At 37.4% G+C, this 13,504-nt stretch overlaps 1 protein-coding gene and 1 long non-coding RNA gene across 3 annotated transcripts in view; both read right to left on the bottom strand.

Annotated features, from left to right (window-relative positions):
- Positions 1–13,504, bottom strand: part of LOC125227220 (zinc finger protein ush) — a 371,106-nt gene that overhangs the window by 227,483 nt on the left and 130,119 nt on the right. The gene's annotated exons all lie outside the window — the stretch shown is intronic.
- LOC125227223 lies at positions 11,286–12,277 on the bottom strand. Its single transcript, XR_007177156.1, has 3 exons — positions 11,843–12,277; positions 11,629–11,756; positions 11,286–11,395 (listed from the first exon to the last, which is right to left on the bottom strand). It is a non-coding gene; the product is annotated as an uncharacterized LOC125227223 (long non-coding RNA).

The raw sequence follows: 13,504 nt of genomic DNA, 5'->3' as shown, positions 1-13,504 counted from the left end.
CTTAAGTCCGGATTTCCTTTAAAAAGTACAAAATTGTTTTGAATTAGAACTGCAATGAGATAAAAAATGTTCCAAATTAGTCACAACAAAAAGTCTGGGTCTTAGCAGGTCAAATATGATTACTTATAATTATGGGGAACAGTAGGAAAATTAATCAGGTATTCCTTAATTGTCACTTATAAGCAACGCTAGACATACTTGCATTATCCCGGCATTTGCCACGGCTCATAGGAGCCACGGGTCTGCTTTGACAACACTAGACAACATACCTATTATTTATTGGTACGGTGATGGCTTACCATTAGCCGATACATTTGCTTGTTTACCTCATTTTATTTAAGTATAAAAAAGAAACGTTCTTGCCATATTAGTAGCGGAGCTTTCCAGCGATGGCGGAGATTATCGCGCGATCTAATTACCGTTCGCGGTTAGCGACTGGCTCTTAGCACGTTTTCAATCACGGCGCAACCGGGGTACTGCCCTGTGTTGTGTTTAGCCCTTTACAAGACTTGGTTTGGTAAAAAAAATAAGTGTGAAAAATATTGTTTTGGATGTGACGTTGACTCCCAAGCGTCAATTAGGAAAGTACCTACATCTCACAAACTAAGGTACAGCGGGGCAATTTCGACTGGGGGACAATTGCAACTGTAACGAAGTGGAAACATTAAATTTGGGACGCTTTTTTTTACCTAGTAGGATCGAAAGGGCTCGTGATTCTAAGTAGGAATAAAAACCGGCCAAGAGCGTGTCGGGCCACGCTCAGTGTAGGGTTCCGTAGTTTTCCGTATTTTTCTCAAAAACTACTGAACCTTTCAAGTTCAAAACAATTTTCCTAGAAAGTTTTTATAAAGTTCTACTATTGTGATTTTTTTCATATTTTTTTAACGTAGGTTCAAAAGTTAGAGGGGGGGGACGCACTTTTTTTTCCTTTAGGAGCGATTATTTCCGAAACTATTAATATTATCAAAAACGATCTTAGTAAACCCTTTTTCATTTTTAAATACCTATCCAACAATATATCACACGTTGGGGTTGGAATGAAAAAAAATCTCAGCCCCCACTTTACATGTAGGGGGTACCCTAATAAAACATTTTTTTCATTTTTTATTTTTGCACTTTGTTGGCGTGATTGATATACATATTGGTACCAAATTTCAGCTTTCTAGTGCTTACGGTTACTGAGATTATCCGCGGACGGACGGACGGACGGACGGACAGACATGGCGAAACTATAAGGGTTCCTAGTTGACTACGGAACCCTAAAAATTGGTTTCATAGAGTGAATGCTTGTTTGCGACCAACGTGACTGCCGTCACGAGTGTGACTGTCACCGGCACCAGCGATAATATCGGACAAGAAGAAGGCTACAATCGGACAAAATTTCTAGAGTCATAAGAACCCCATTTTCGCGAGAACAATATTCATATTCATCAATCACCAAAATCATATTAATAACCAAAAGTATGTTTTCTAAGGTAGGTAAATTTCATGTTTTTCCTATTTAGAATCACGAGCCCTTTCGATCGAGGACAAACAAAAAATGGTGCCAAATTTTTCTATTATTTCGCATACTTTTCACTTTGTAACCGCTGTACAAAAGTGTTTGAAAAATGGTAACGAAGTGGAAACATTAAATTCGGGACGCTTTTTTTACCTAGTAGAATCGAAAGGGCTCGTGATTCTAAGTAGGAAAAACATTAAACTTACCTATTTTAGGAAAAAAAAGATTTAAATCTTTTTTCCCGAAAATGCCCAAAAGCGTGTCAGATTTTTGTGCAGCCTTCTTTTTGTACGTTATTATGAATCTCAAATGGTTACACCACAGAACCCAGCAAGAAAATCGGTGACAACATTGTATGTACGTCACCCACTATCCCCTATACTCGCTTTACTCATATAAAGGGTGTTTCAATGAACGTAAAACATTATGTTAGGTCGTGTGTTGTTAAACTAGTTAATAATCATTAATATCATAGTTTCCCTAAATCCTGTTATTTGGTCACAACATTGTTCCCTACCAAGGTTGTTAAGAGCAAATAGTTCGAACCTAGTTTTGTAGTTAGAAACTCACCTTTTTGTTTATCTAGACTGACATTTTATTAATAAAATGCATTCTGACATTACCTGTCACAATAATCAACACCTTGATAACTGATAAGACACCTAGCACACAATGAGTGACCACACTTCAAGAGTTGGATTTATTTAGTTTGTTAGAAAATTAGGAATTTAGGAACATTTAATTACGTAGGATTTTAAGACTTGTGTTTTTGAATCTCGCGTACGGGATTTTGTTACTAAAATACCGGTTGAAAACGGTGACTTCCCTATTATTTTCAGTGACAATTTTCTGAATTCGAACGCATGAGACTCAAAAATCGGCCCGCTGGATACCTACGTGCATTATATTCTTCGTCGTTAATAGAGCCGGAATCACTTATTTTGTATTACGTTCATTTAAACACCCTGTATAGTGTTGCCAAAAACCCTTAACCCGTACCATATATCTGGTGACGTGACAACGATTTCCAAATCGCGCAACTCGATCTGTACCAATTAACTCCACTCACCTTCACTACCCTAAAGGGCTTAACAGACAAACGTTAAACAGTGTTTCAAGACATTTTGGACCAGTTTTTGTAAAGATGACTATCTGGATTTAGTCACGATGCAGTTCCGTTTCATTAAAACTGAATCCTTGATTTTATTAGGTTTTTATTGATACACGATTGCTGTGCTAACTTGGGCTTGAGTCGTTACTGGAGGTCATAATGACCCTGCTGGAGCAAATAAGCAATGTACTTAATACCTACTTTTCAAAGGAACTTTTCATCTTAAGATAATACTTAAACGCTACATTTAAAAACTTATCTAATCAGTGACATCAGGGTACCCTGCGCAAGTGCCAATTGGTCGTCGCTCCGTAGCGTATTGTTGTCGTCTCTCTCTATCACTCTTCAATATGAATGCAACAGAGCCAGTTGCGATTCATTCGCTACGGAGCGTAAGCGTTTCTTACGTTGGTTACTGCGGACCCAGGCCTTCTTGTCGAAACAGAATTTGCTACATTCTTCAACTACAAATTGGAGAGTTTCGATACTGATTTGTTGAACCTGATTGAGAAAAAATCCTTGCCACAAAGTGGAAGTTCAAAATCCTGACAAACTATTATACACCCACTATAATATTGATAACCTTATATTTCTAAATCAGTTTATTAATAATATCAGTGAGTTTGGTGTAGATGCAAGCTTTTTCCTCATCTATAAAAGAGTAAATAGTTATTTGTTATACAAGGGGGCAAAGTTGTATTTTAACGCCGAGTGTGGAATTGAAAAACGAGCAAGTGAAAGGATTCTATAGTTGAACCACGAGCGAAGCGAGTGGTTCGAGAATAGAATCCTGAACTTGCGAGATTTTTAATACACGAGAAGTAAAATACATTTGCACCCGAGTGTAACACAAAACTTTTCCCCTCACTATAGCGAGGAAACTACAACGCAAAAAATGCGTATATCACTACTTCCAGTAGTTCCACAGGTGGTAAATCATCTTTATTACTAGATTCACCTACTTTTATCAATTTTAAAGCAGTAAATTTGACTTTATTCAAGGTCAAATTACTTTACCCACTAGTGGATAAAATGCGTTTTTACCCGCTGGTATTAAAGGACAAAACACGTGTTTCCGAGCTAGTGAGGGGAAAAATAAATAAAGTGGTTGTTATAAATTATATTCAAAATCACACACCGTAAACGGTAACTCCAAAAACTCAAAACTAACAAATAAAGAACAATTCTCAAGGAATCCACTAAGCATGAAACTTCGTCAGAATTCCGTCATAACTGAACTCGAGACGGTCCATATTGCATTGTGGGCCTAATTGGATTCAGATCCTTATCAGCAGCTGATAAAATGGAATAGATAACATTCTGTAGTGACTTATTAAGGTCGTTCCCAGAATAATATTAGATGGTATGATACGAGCTCGCGGCGTATGTGTAGCGATAGCAGACAACGCGGTTGTAGCTTGGAATAATACAATACTTAAATAAAAATATGACATGTTCAAGGTGCTATAGTAGGTAAGTACCTACTAAACTTCTAAAGCTTCTTACCCTACATTATCCTTGTCCGACACGTCACAAATTCTACAAATCTACACCTGGGAGATTAGTGGATACAGTTACTATTGTATCGCTTGTATATTTAAAGTACAACGAAAAGATCATTATATATGAAATAATGAAAGCAGATGATGAAACGTTGCTAAACCCTATTCAAATAAAAACAGCGATGATAAATTTGATCGGAAACCGACTAACCGTTTTGCGTGATGTATATACTAACATGCAAAGCTCCAAGATAGTACTGATCAGTGAGATTTTTTTATGAATGTTTTAGTATTAAATTTAAATAAAGTGTATTTCACACAACTGGCTCTGCGGACGCTACCGCCCTATCAGCGATCTGTACAACGGATCGTGTAGTGTAGTTTTTGCGAAATTGGTCCTGATCAACCTCCACTCTCGATTCCCTGGAGTTGGCAGCAATGTGACGTCACAGGGCCAAGAACCATGCGCCACGGCCAACGATGTTTTCCAAAATTTGAAGACATCGTGAGGAAGATGATGATAATTATTATTTTAGTATTAAAGAAATTGGTCCCGACCAAACATCAGTTCTCTTATTTACGAATTTTACGATTCACTGAAGTTGGGCCAACATGAGGTTGAGGAGGGCCAAAGACCTTCCATCACGATCAACAACGTACCATCATTAGATGTTTATCAGTTGCATTTGGTGAAAGACAACTTGTATTATGACAAAATGCTGGGACAATGTGAGGAGAATGTTCCGATTCTCGATCAACCTCTACTTTTTATTCCCGGATGGTTACATCAGCCGTCACATGGCCAAGGAAGATGCGTGACGTCACGGTCCATGTTGTGGGAACAAAACACTTTCCAAATGTTCTTAACCTATCTATCAGCTAGAAGGTAGTACCTATAAATTACATCCAATAAAATAAATACCTATACATAATTATTTTAATTGAATCAGATGATTTTGTAATATTTGCAGGCAAAACAAATTCAATTCCATAATTATAATTTAAATACAATCTTTGTCTGTCACATATAACTTGTAAAGTACACAATAACATTGTTTGTTATTAATATACTATATTTACTGTTGACTAATTAGTATATCACTAGCTTGTGGCACCATTATGATTTATGACATGACAATGTTTTTCGTATTTCCTGTACTGACAAAATATTTTTTCTCTTAATAATTAAACTAATAATATCCTCGTAGCTAAAACAGGAGGTTTAATCGCGTCGCCGCAGTATGAAATCATGGAGTGATTCATTAGAGTCGCCGATAGAGGGCGGGGTGACGCGCCCGCCACCGCGGCGCGGGCGCAGGACATAAGATGTAGCGTGTTGGGAGTCGATGGGAGTAAAACATACCTACGATGGTAGTAAAGGAAAATGTACGTTAGAAACCCGGCACTCTGTTTTGCCATTACGTGGCCCTAGTAAAATGGAGTGCAAGTTCAACATACATACATTCATACATACAATCACGCCTGTATCCCATAAAGGGGTAGGCAGAACACATGAAACTACTACAGCTTCAGTGCACTCTTGGCAAATAAGGGGTTGAAAGTTCATTGCAAATTGCCACCTCTTATTATATCCCATTTTCTATCACAAGTTCAAAATCGCACTTTATTATGTTTTATACCTAAGCTGTGTTCTTCTACCCCTTTTCACTAGGATCACAATTTTATCATAGCCAATCATTGGGATAATAGGCTACTTTCCTCCTAGTCAAATCAGCTTCTTTTTAAGAGCTGTCAAAACGATTTTGAACGACTTGCTAATACGGAATTAATATGAAATCGAATTGAGTGACGTCACTGTCAACTGATTCACTTTATATATTTCTATCTGATTTACAAAATATAAATTGGAGTTAAAAATAACTTATGTTCCTGTTTTTCTCATAATTATCTGATACTTTATTTCGTGCATGGCATAAAATATTTTATTTTAAGTACAGTGCCGAGGATCAATTCTTTGTATTTATACACATCGTGTTACCTCTGGGTCCAGTTGTCTTTTATGCATGAGTGTTTGATACCAGCGGTCCCAACGATGATCGACAATTCCACTTACAATTTTGAATCCTTACAAAGTCGTCGTAACTGCAAGAATCGGAATAACCTTTAAAAAAACCATTATAGGTAGGTAGATAAATATATGTGGACCTAAGCCTGTCCCTTGCGGCACACCCACGGGTCGCACACACGGCCGATTACATCCTTTGTTGTGGAAGAAAAATGGCCGTACACTATCACCGCGCGATACTATTATTTAAAACAAGATGCCTGACGACCGATATGCCGCTATGAAATGATAGAACGACTAAACCTTGGAGGTGGCAATGCTTTGAGTCACCTTTTGTTAAACCGCTAGATAAGGTCTAATGAAAGTGTGTTACAAGATGTAGCTGTAAAAAAAAATGGTTAGTAAAATTCATGCCTAGTTGCTGTAATACGTGTCATACCATAGACAAAATTTAGTACATTTAGAACAAAAACATCAGTAAGGTTTTAAAACAAACTGGATAATTGTAGTAAACTTCTCTCACTTATTTAAACAAGGAAAAGAAGTCTACTGTATCTTGAAACAGGAATAAGTGAAAATAATTAGTTTATAAACAACACAAGTTTTAGGTGAAAACCATCGGTCAATAATAATAATAACTTTCGTTATTAACGTTATTGAAGATGTTAATGTTTTGTATATAATTTAAGCCACAAAATTTGTATATGAACTTAAATAAGTTATTTTATTAAAAATTAAATTGCTTTATCTTCTCCATTGTATTTTATTCCTGGGTATCAGAGGCATTGAAGCTCGCAGGGCTTTGCCTTTTTTGGCAATAGAGTAACGGCTATGTATTCTTGTCTCTTTTCCGTGGTCAATATTGGAACTATAATGAATACGGTAACAAATATAATTTTAATAATATAGTGATAAATATAAATCAGTAATAGTAGTGACATATCTCTGGTTATAATTAAAGAGTAATCTAGACGGTTGATTTAGAATTTAGTTTAAAGGAAATATCAATTTAAGAAATATCTTATTCAAATAACTTCCCTAAATATCGTATCTATTTGTTCTATTTTTGTTCTGTGATAGTTTGAAATGAATGCAAAAGGGTGATTACATGACCGTTCAGTATATTTATTTTAAAAATATATTTACAGTTTTTAGGTTGATTTAAATTGTTCAAAATATTTGTAATGACAGTTGCCAAAGTCTCAACTTTATCTTCTCCCAAGGTCTGTTATTTGGTAGTCTCTCATTGAGAATCCTCTTGCCTTAAGCTACGCCCAAGCATGAAACCCGATGACCAGAATGAAGTCTTGGCCGAATAATAAATGTGTTAAACACCTAGCAGATACACGGCCATTGTTACAGCGATGGTATCTCGATACAACGTATCGTGGTAGCACGTGACAAACGAGCACGGCCACCCAGTGCGTCGGTTTTGATAATTAGGGTATTATAATATGAATTTATAATTTTAAAAACAATAATGTCTAATAAAATGTATATTTATTATGTAGCTACTACTCAATCGGACATAATACGTAGGTATTGCCATTGTACAAATTTAAGTTTAATTATATAACATTTCGTGTTTAAAATCTGGAAAATATTAGAACAAAAGCTTTTATTTTTAGGTATTATAACTTAACATTGAGCTTACAGTTATATTTTACACAGGTTTCTTAAATTCAAGATAATATATATTTAAATAGATATTCATCAGCAATACCTATTTAAATAAAACATTAGAATGTCATGATAAAAAATAGAGTCATAACTAACACGGTAAACGGCTCCCCAGCGTCGTCAACACAAATTGATTCACTATAAAATTCTTGTTAGCCATGATTCACATTGGAATCTCATAAAACCACTAAAACAATATCGGATCACAATAAAACCACTCCAATAGCTCCACAAACGAGAGCAACAAAGACGGAAAAAGAAAAAAAAAGCTGTCGACTCCCGCGCCGGAGCAGCCACCTCCAGCGCCATCTCTTGTTAGCTGCGACGAACTAAAATTAAGCGATACACATTGATGTTTTACAAGGAAATTTAGATCAGGCGGCGCTTACTAAAGCGGTGATGCATCAAAAACGACTCGTAGTTTTGTTGTCCGTGAGTCGTATTTGTTAACAAATGGCGTATTGTTTTCGGTTGAAACCTTAAACGTATCGTGGAATCTGGAGGCTGTCACTATTATTTTGTGATAGGAATTCCTTGGTTATGTCCGACATATTGTTACATTCCCGAATTGTATAAGTGGGATGATATCCTTTGTATAATATAATAAGAAGTAGTAGGGGTTTAATCTTTAGGTGACATCGATTGAATATAATGAACTGTAGAGTTTGTGTGTTAGTGCTATCACCTACCATTATATTGGTAATAACATTACTTTTTATTTATTAATATTGCTATTCTTTTAATTTTGTCCTCCAGTCTGATGTAATGTAACATTTTTTAGAACCCTTTATTTATTATACGGATCTAAAAAATACGACATTGCAGCATTTTTCATAATAATACATACATGCACATACAATCACGCCTGTATCCCTTAAAGGGGTAGGCAGAGCACATGAAACTACTCGAGCTTCAGAGCCACTCTTGACAAAAGGGGTTTAAAGAAACGACTTGTGACAAAATAATATATTTAGTACCTAGTACCTACCTCTTCTAATCTTAAATCTGTCACTTTAGATTTACCTATATAAAAATGTCCTCTTGAAAATGGTTGTGTCACTTGTGTCACACTGGCGCTTTTATTAGTAGTATTATTTTAACTATAAAACTCCCGTGAGACTCAAACATATTTAAAAATATTTTAAGCGGGTTACTCACGTGTTAAGTCGATATAACGTTCGACATCTTTCGATCCATTTCCGAGGATCTTTCTCAAGAGTAGCGACCCCGTCTTTACATGTCGAGAGCGCGACGCATACTCAACATGGCGCGCTCTCGACATGTAAAGGTCACTACTCATGAGAAAGATCCTCGGAAATGGATCGAAACATGTCGAACGTTATATCGACTTAACACGTGAGTAACCCACTTAAAATATTTTTAAATAGTAGTATCATATACATAAATATAGTATATTCTTAAAAATGTTGACATAACATTACGTGATGATAGAAGTAGAAGCATCATAAAAATAAATAAATGAATGAATATTGGGGACACCTTACACAGGTCAACTTAGCCCCAAACTAAGCAAAGCTTGTACTATGGGTGCTAAGCGACAATATACATACTTAAATAGATAAATACATACTTATATACATAGAAAACATCCATGACTCAGGAACAAATATCTGTGCTCATCACACAAATAAATGCCCTTACCGGGATTCGAACCCAGAACCGCGGCTTAGCAGGCAGGGTCACTACGGACTGAGCCAAACCAGTCGCCATGATGAACAATAACTTGCTCTAAAAAGCTCGCAAACCTGGTAGAGCTCTCCCAAGACCACATTATATCCGCTCTATCAGGTAGATCGCATTATGTACAGTCGCCATTAATCCCGCTATCTCCATCTAATCGCTAACGACTCGACTGTACCGGACTGTGACGTTTCAGCCATTTTTTGTGGATTTTAGGGGAGACTCGACAACGTTGTTTCATACATTTTTAATTACTTTACGTACATAATATTGTCTTCGGTTACCGGGATAGTTACTCATGACTCATGAAATAAAACTATGGAAACGGATTAAATCGCGTATAATGAATTTAAAATTCATCCCGACGTTTTGAACACTTTACAGTTTTCGTGGTCAAAGGGTGACTGAGGAAAAATTACAGTGTGCAAAAGCTACCCACATACAAGAAATATTACCGAAGCATGACCACAAATAATATAGATTTTTAAGGCAGGTTCACACACTATAAATAAAGCTAGTTATATAAATCTATATTATTTGTGGTCATGGTTCGGTAATATTTCTTGTATGTGGGTAGCTTTTGCAGTTGTATATATATTCGTATAACGTTTTTTCTTCTATTTACGAGTATTAAAAAAATCGCAGCTGAACTAATTGGTGGTTTAATATATTTAAAAGAGGCTTTGCCCATTCGAATTGTTGTTAACTAATAAATAATGTCAGATCTACATTAAACAAAGTAACCAACGTTGTATTACTTCTTGCTTGGCCAAATAAGTCGTCATCGCCAAAGCATATCGCAGAAAACCTACACTGTGTACCGTACCTATTCCCATCTCTGGGCGAACTTTATTGAATTTACCCAGTAGGTGAGCAAACCGGACTAATCCCAATAAGGCCTAGTTTACCCTCTACTGTTTGGAAGGTCTGATGGCAGTCGCTTTCGTAAAATCTAGCGTCTACGCCAAATCTTGGGATTAGTTGCTAAAGCGGTCCTCAACCTCTTATGAGTCAAGACAAATTGCTACTAGGATAACGCTGCGAAGAATAGAAAAGAGTTGTCTAACTTATACATACTTAACCTATACATATACATATGAGCCATATGACATGAAAACCAAGTTAAAAAAAAGTAAAATAAAAGCACACTTCAAATACCTACCAAGCTATTTTGAACTCTGACCTATTTAAATAAAAATCTAGCGTTCCAACACTTGAAGTTTTGTTACCCTATTTTCAGAACCCATGATATTTGATACTTAATATAGTTTGAGTCCAGGATTTGTAATCCACCGAAATCATCGCTGAATGGGGTTGGCGGGACTCTGCGCTCTGCGAGTGTGGTGAAGAGGCTCAAACCATTGAGCACATTATATAGCGCTCCACTCTGCATGCTTTCCCAGGCCCTCCAGAAGACCTCTTTAAATTAACACCTAACGCGATCTCGTGGCTTGGGATCCTGAATGTTGAAATACTATTCTTTTTTTTATTTCCCTTCGGGGTGTACTAGAGGAGGGGAAGAAAACTGCTCAGAGTAGTAACATACAAAATTTATTTAACTCTGCACCAAATGGGCTTGCTTATTGACAACTACTTATGGCTTAGGGCCTTTTAGCTTATAACTTATCTAATTACGGGAACACAAGGTGATATTTGGTCGATTGCGCTATAGTACGGAGATGTTACAGAACTACTAGGCCGGAGAAGAGAGCGGCAACAACGTTATAAGGCTTAGCTGGTTTGAAGCGGCGAGGCGATGGTCTTCCTCTCAGCTGGCCGGAGCTTCCAGTCACTCCGCACCTGCCAGTCGGAACCACGAGGAGCCGCAGCGCTGGGTCTGGCCCTCCAACGGCCACGCCTCTACCAAACACCTCCTGAAATATTCCGGACACGGAATTAATTCTAGCCGAACTTCATCAGAGTTCCTGGTTCGCCCTGCGCGAAGCAAGCACGGCGCACTTCAATAAGTACGATCTCCGTTACTTGATTTTTCCTCTAAGGTTACCAGGGCGTATCAGTTCAACGTTACGAGAGAGGAACGTGGCACCGCATGGCGCGCCATGCGCCGAAGTTCACGACTATGACAATTATAACAGCGAATGCTTACCTGTCGGAGGAAAATTGTCCTGCGGGGGGTTTACGGTGAGCAAATGTCAACTCCAAGGGGACAGAGACGCGCCCGGCGCCCGCGGAAGCCGGTTAGTCACGGCCCGCTTTTCTGCCGAACAAGGGCAGCTGGAAGAAACAATTCACGTTAAAGATCGATGACACCGATTCGCATTTCGCGATTTTCCCTTACTAACAGCCGTAAGCAAACTTACCAAGGGAATAAAATCGTCCAAAACACTCAAAGGCGGCCTGTCGGCCTATTCTTGGGAGAAAATCTGTCTTCCAAATGGCGTTGGTCCATCTTTTTTCTCGCTTCCTCTTCGGTGTTGCCAAGGTCCCAATCCGGGTACTTCCTCGGAACACTCGACGTCGTTTCGTGTTACGGGAATTAATTTAAAGCGCAATGAAATTCGCTGGACAAGCGGAAAATAATATTTATTAGAATAGAGGGAATGTTCAGAGACAACAATCACTCGTTTGACAAGGAACATAATATTTATTTTAATATCACACGGTCCCCGTCTCGACATAAGTCGAGAAATGTGGACAGAAGGTGCTGGCAACACGACGGGAATAGCTGTCAGTTCAGTGATTCATTGACATTTGACAAGTGTATTTTCCTACCAAACAAATAGCTGTGTTTTCCATTACAATGTGGACTTATAATTTTATTCTAGCTACATATTGTTTGAAAGTTTATGTAAATGCGCCATAAGAATAAGTAAATCGCTGAAAGTTAATTTCGACTTTGTTGGTTGGGTAAGCTGTTGCAATAGCTTACCAGCTGCGTGCACAATTATCACGAGAAGATAGCCTTCCGAGAGTTTTGTATAGTGCAGGATTAGATTGTTGATATTGTGGGACCTCCGTCCGTGGTAGCAACAGGAGATAGAAACTTTTGTGTAAGTATACATGTATCTCTGTCTCATCGGCCTCTGAGGACCATGGTACTTTTGCTTTGCTTGCGTCAGTAGTGAATTCTCTACTCCCATTGGTTTCTACTTAAAGTTATTTTTTTTTAATGTATCCCCAATATCTTTATTAATCAATCTTGCAAAGCGTGTTAGTTTAAATCAATATATCATTACTTGCAGCTAGACAGGATTATCCATCCATCAATTTCTGGCTATAGTGTCCATTGTCGTCAGTTTAATAATGTTCTCACATCGAGAAGGTCAGTTGTAACGATACCGACTTGTCAATAATTCCGAATCTTATAATGCCAGAATGTCTAGTTGTCTGAATGTCAAAAAGTTCGTAGTTCATGTTTGTCTCACTTAAGTAAAAATTTCCACGGAATATCTTATACCTTGGAATATACTTGTATACCGTGGGAAGTGATATCAGTTCCCCATAATTATGGTCATACACGAAAGGTACCTACAGCTTTCTATCCAGTCTCTCACAATCGTACTTAATATAATTTAGAGTTCAACGAGTATTTGTGTAAGGTGTCCCCAATAAAATAAAACTATGTAAACGGATTACATCACGTATAACGAATTTACAACTCATCCCGACGTTTCGAACACTTTATATAGTAATTGTATTTTTTTAAATATTGTATAACTAGCTTTATTAACAGAGTGAGAACCTGCCTTAAAAATCTAGATTATTTATGGTCATGGTTCATTAATATTTCTTGTATGTACCCACAGTGTAAGCTACCCAGCTTTTGCACATTGTAATATTTCGTCAGTCACCCATTGACCACGAATGCTGTAAAGAGTTCGAAACGTCGGGATTAATTGTAAATTCATTATACGCGATATAATCCGTTTCCGTAGGTTTATTTCATGAGTAACTATCGCGGTAACCGAAGACAATATTGTGACCCCAATATTTGTTTATTTATTTACGAGCAAATGTAATAT

Source organism: Leguminivora glycinivorella, chromosome 6, assembly GCF_023078275.1.
Source record: "Leguminivora glycinivorella isolate SPB_JAAS2020 chromosome 6, LegGlyc_1.1, whole genome shotgun sequence".
Taxonomy (NCBI): Eukaryota; Metazoa; Arthropoda; class Insecta; order Lepidoptera; family Tortricidae; genus Leguminivora; species Leguminivora glycinivorella.
Note: the sequence above shows the minus strand (reverse complement) of the source record. Positions and strands in the feature narration are given on the sequence as shown.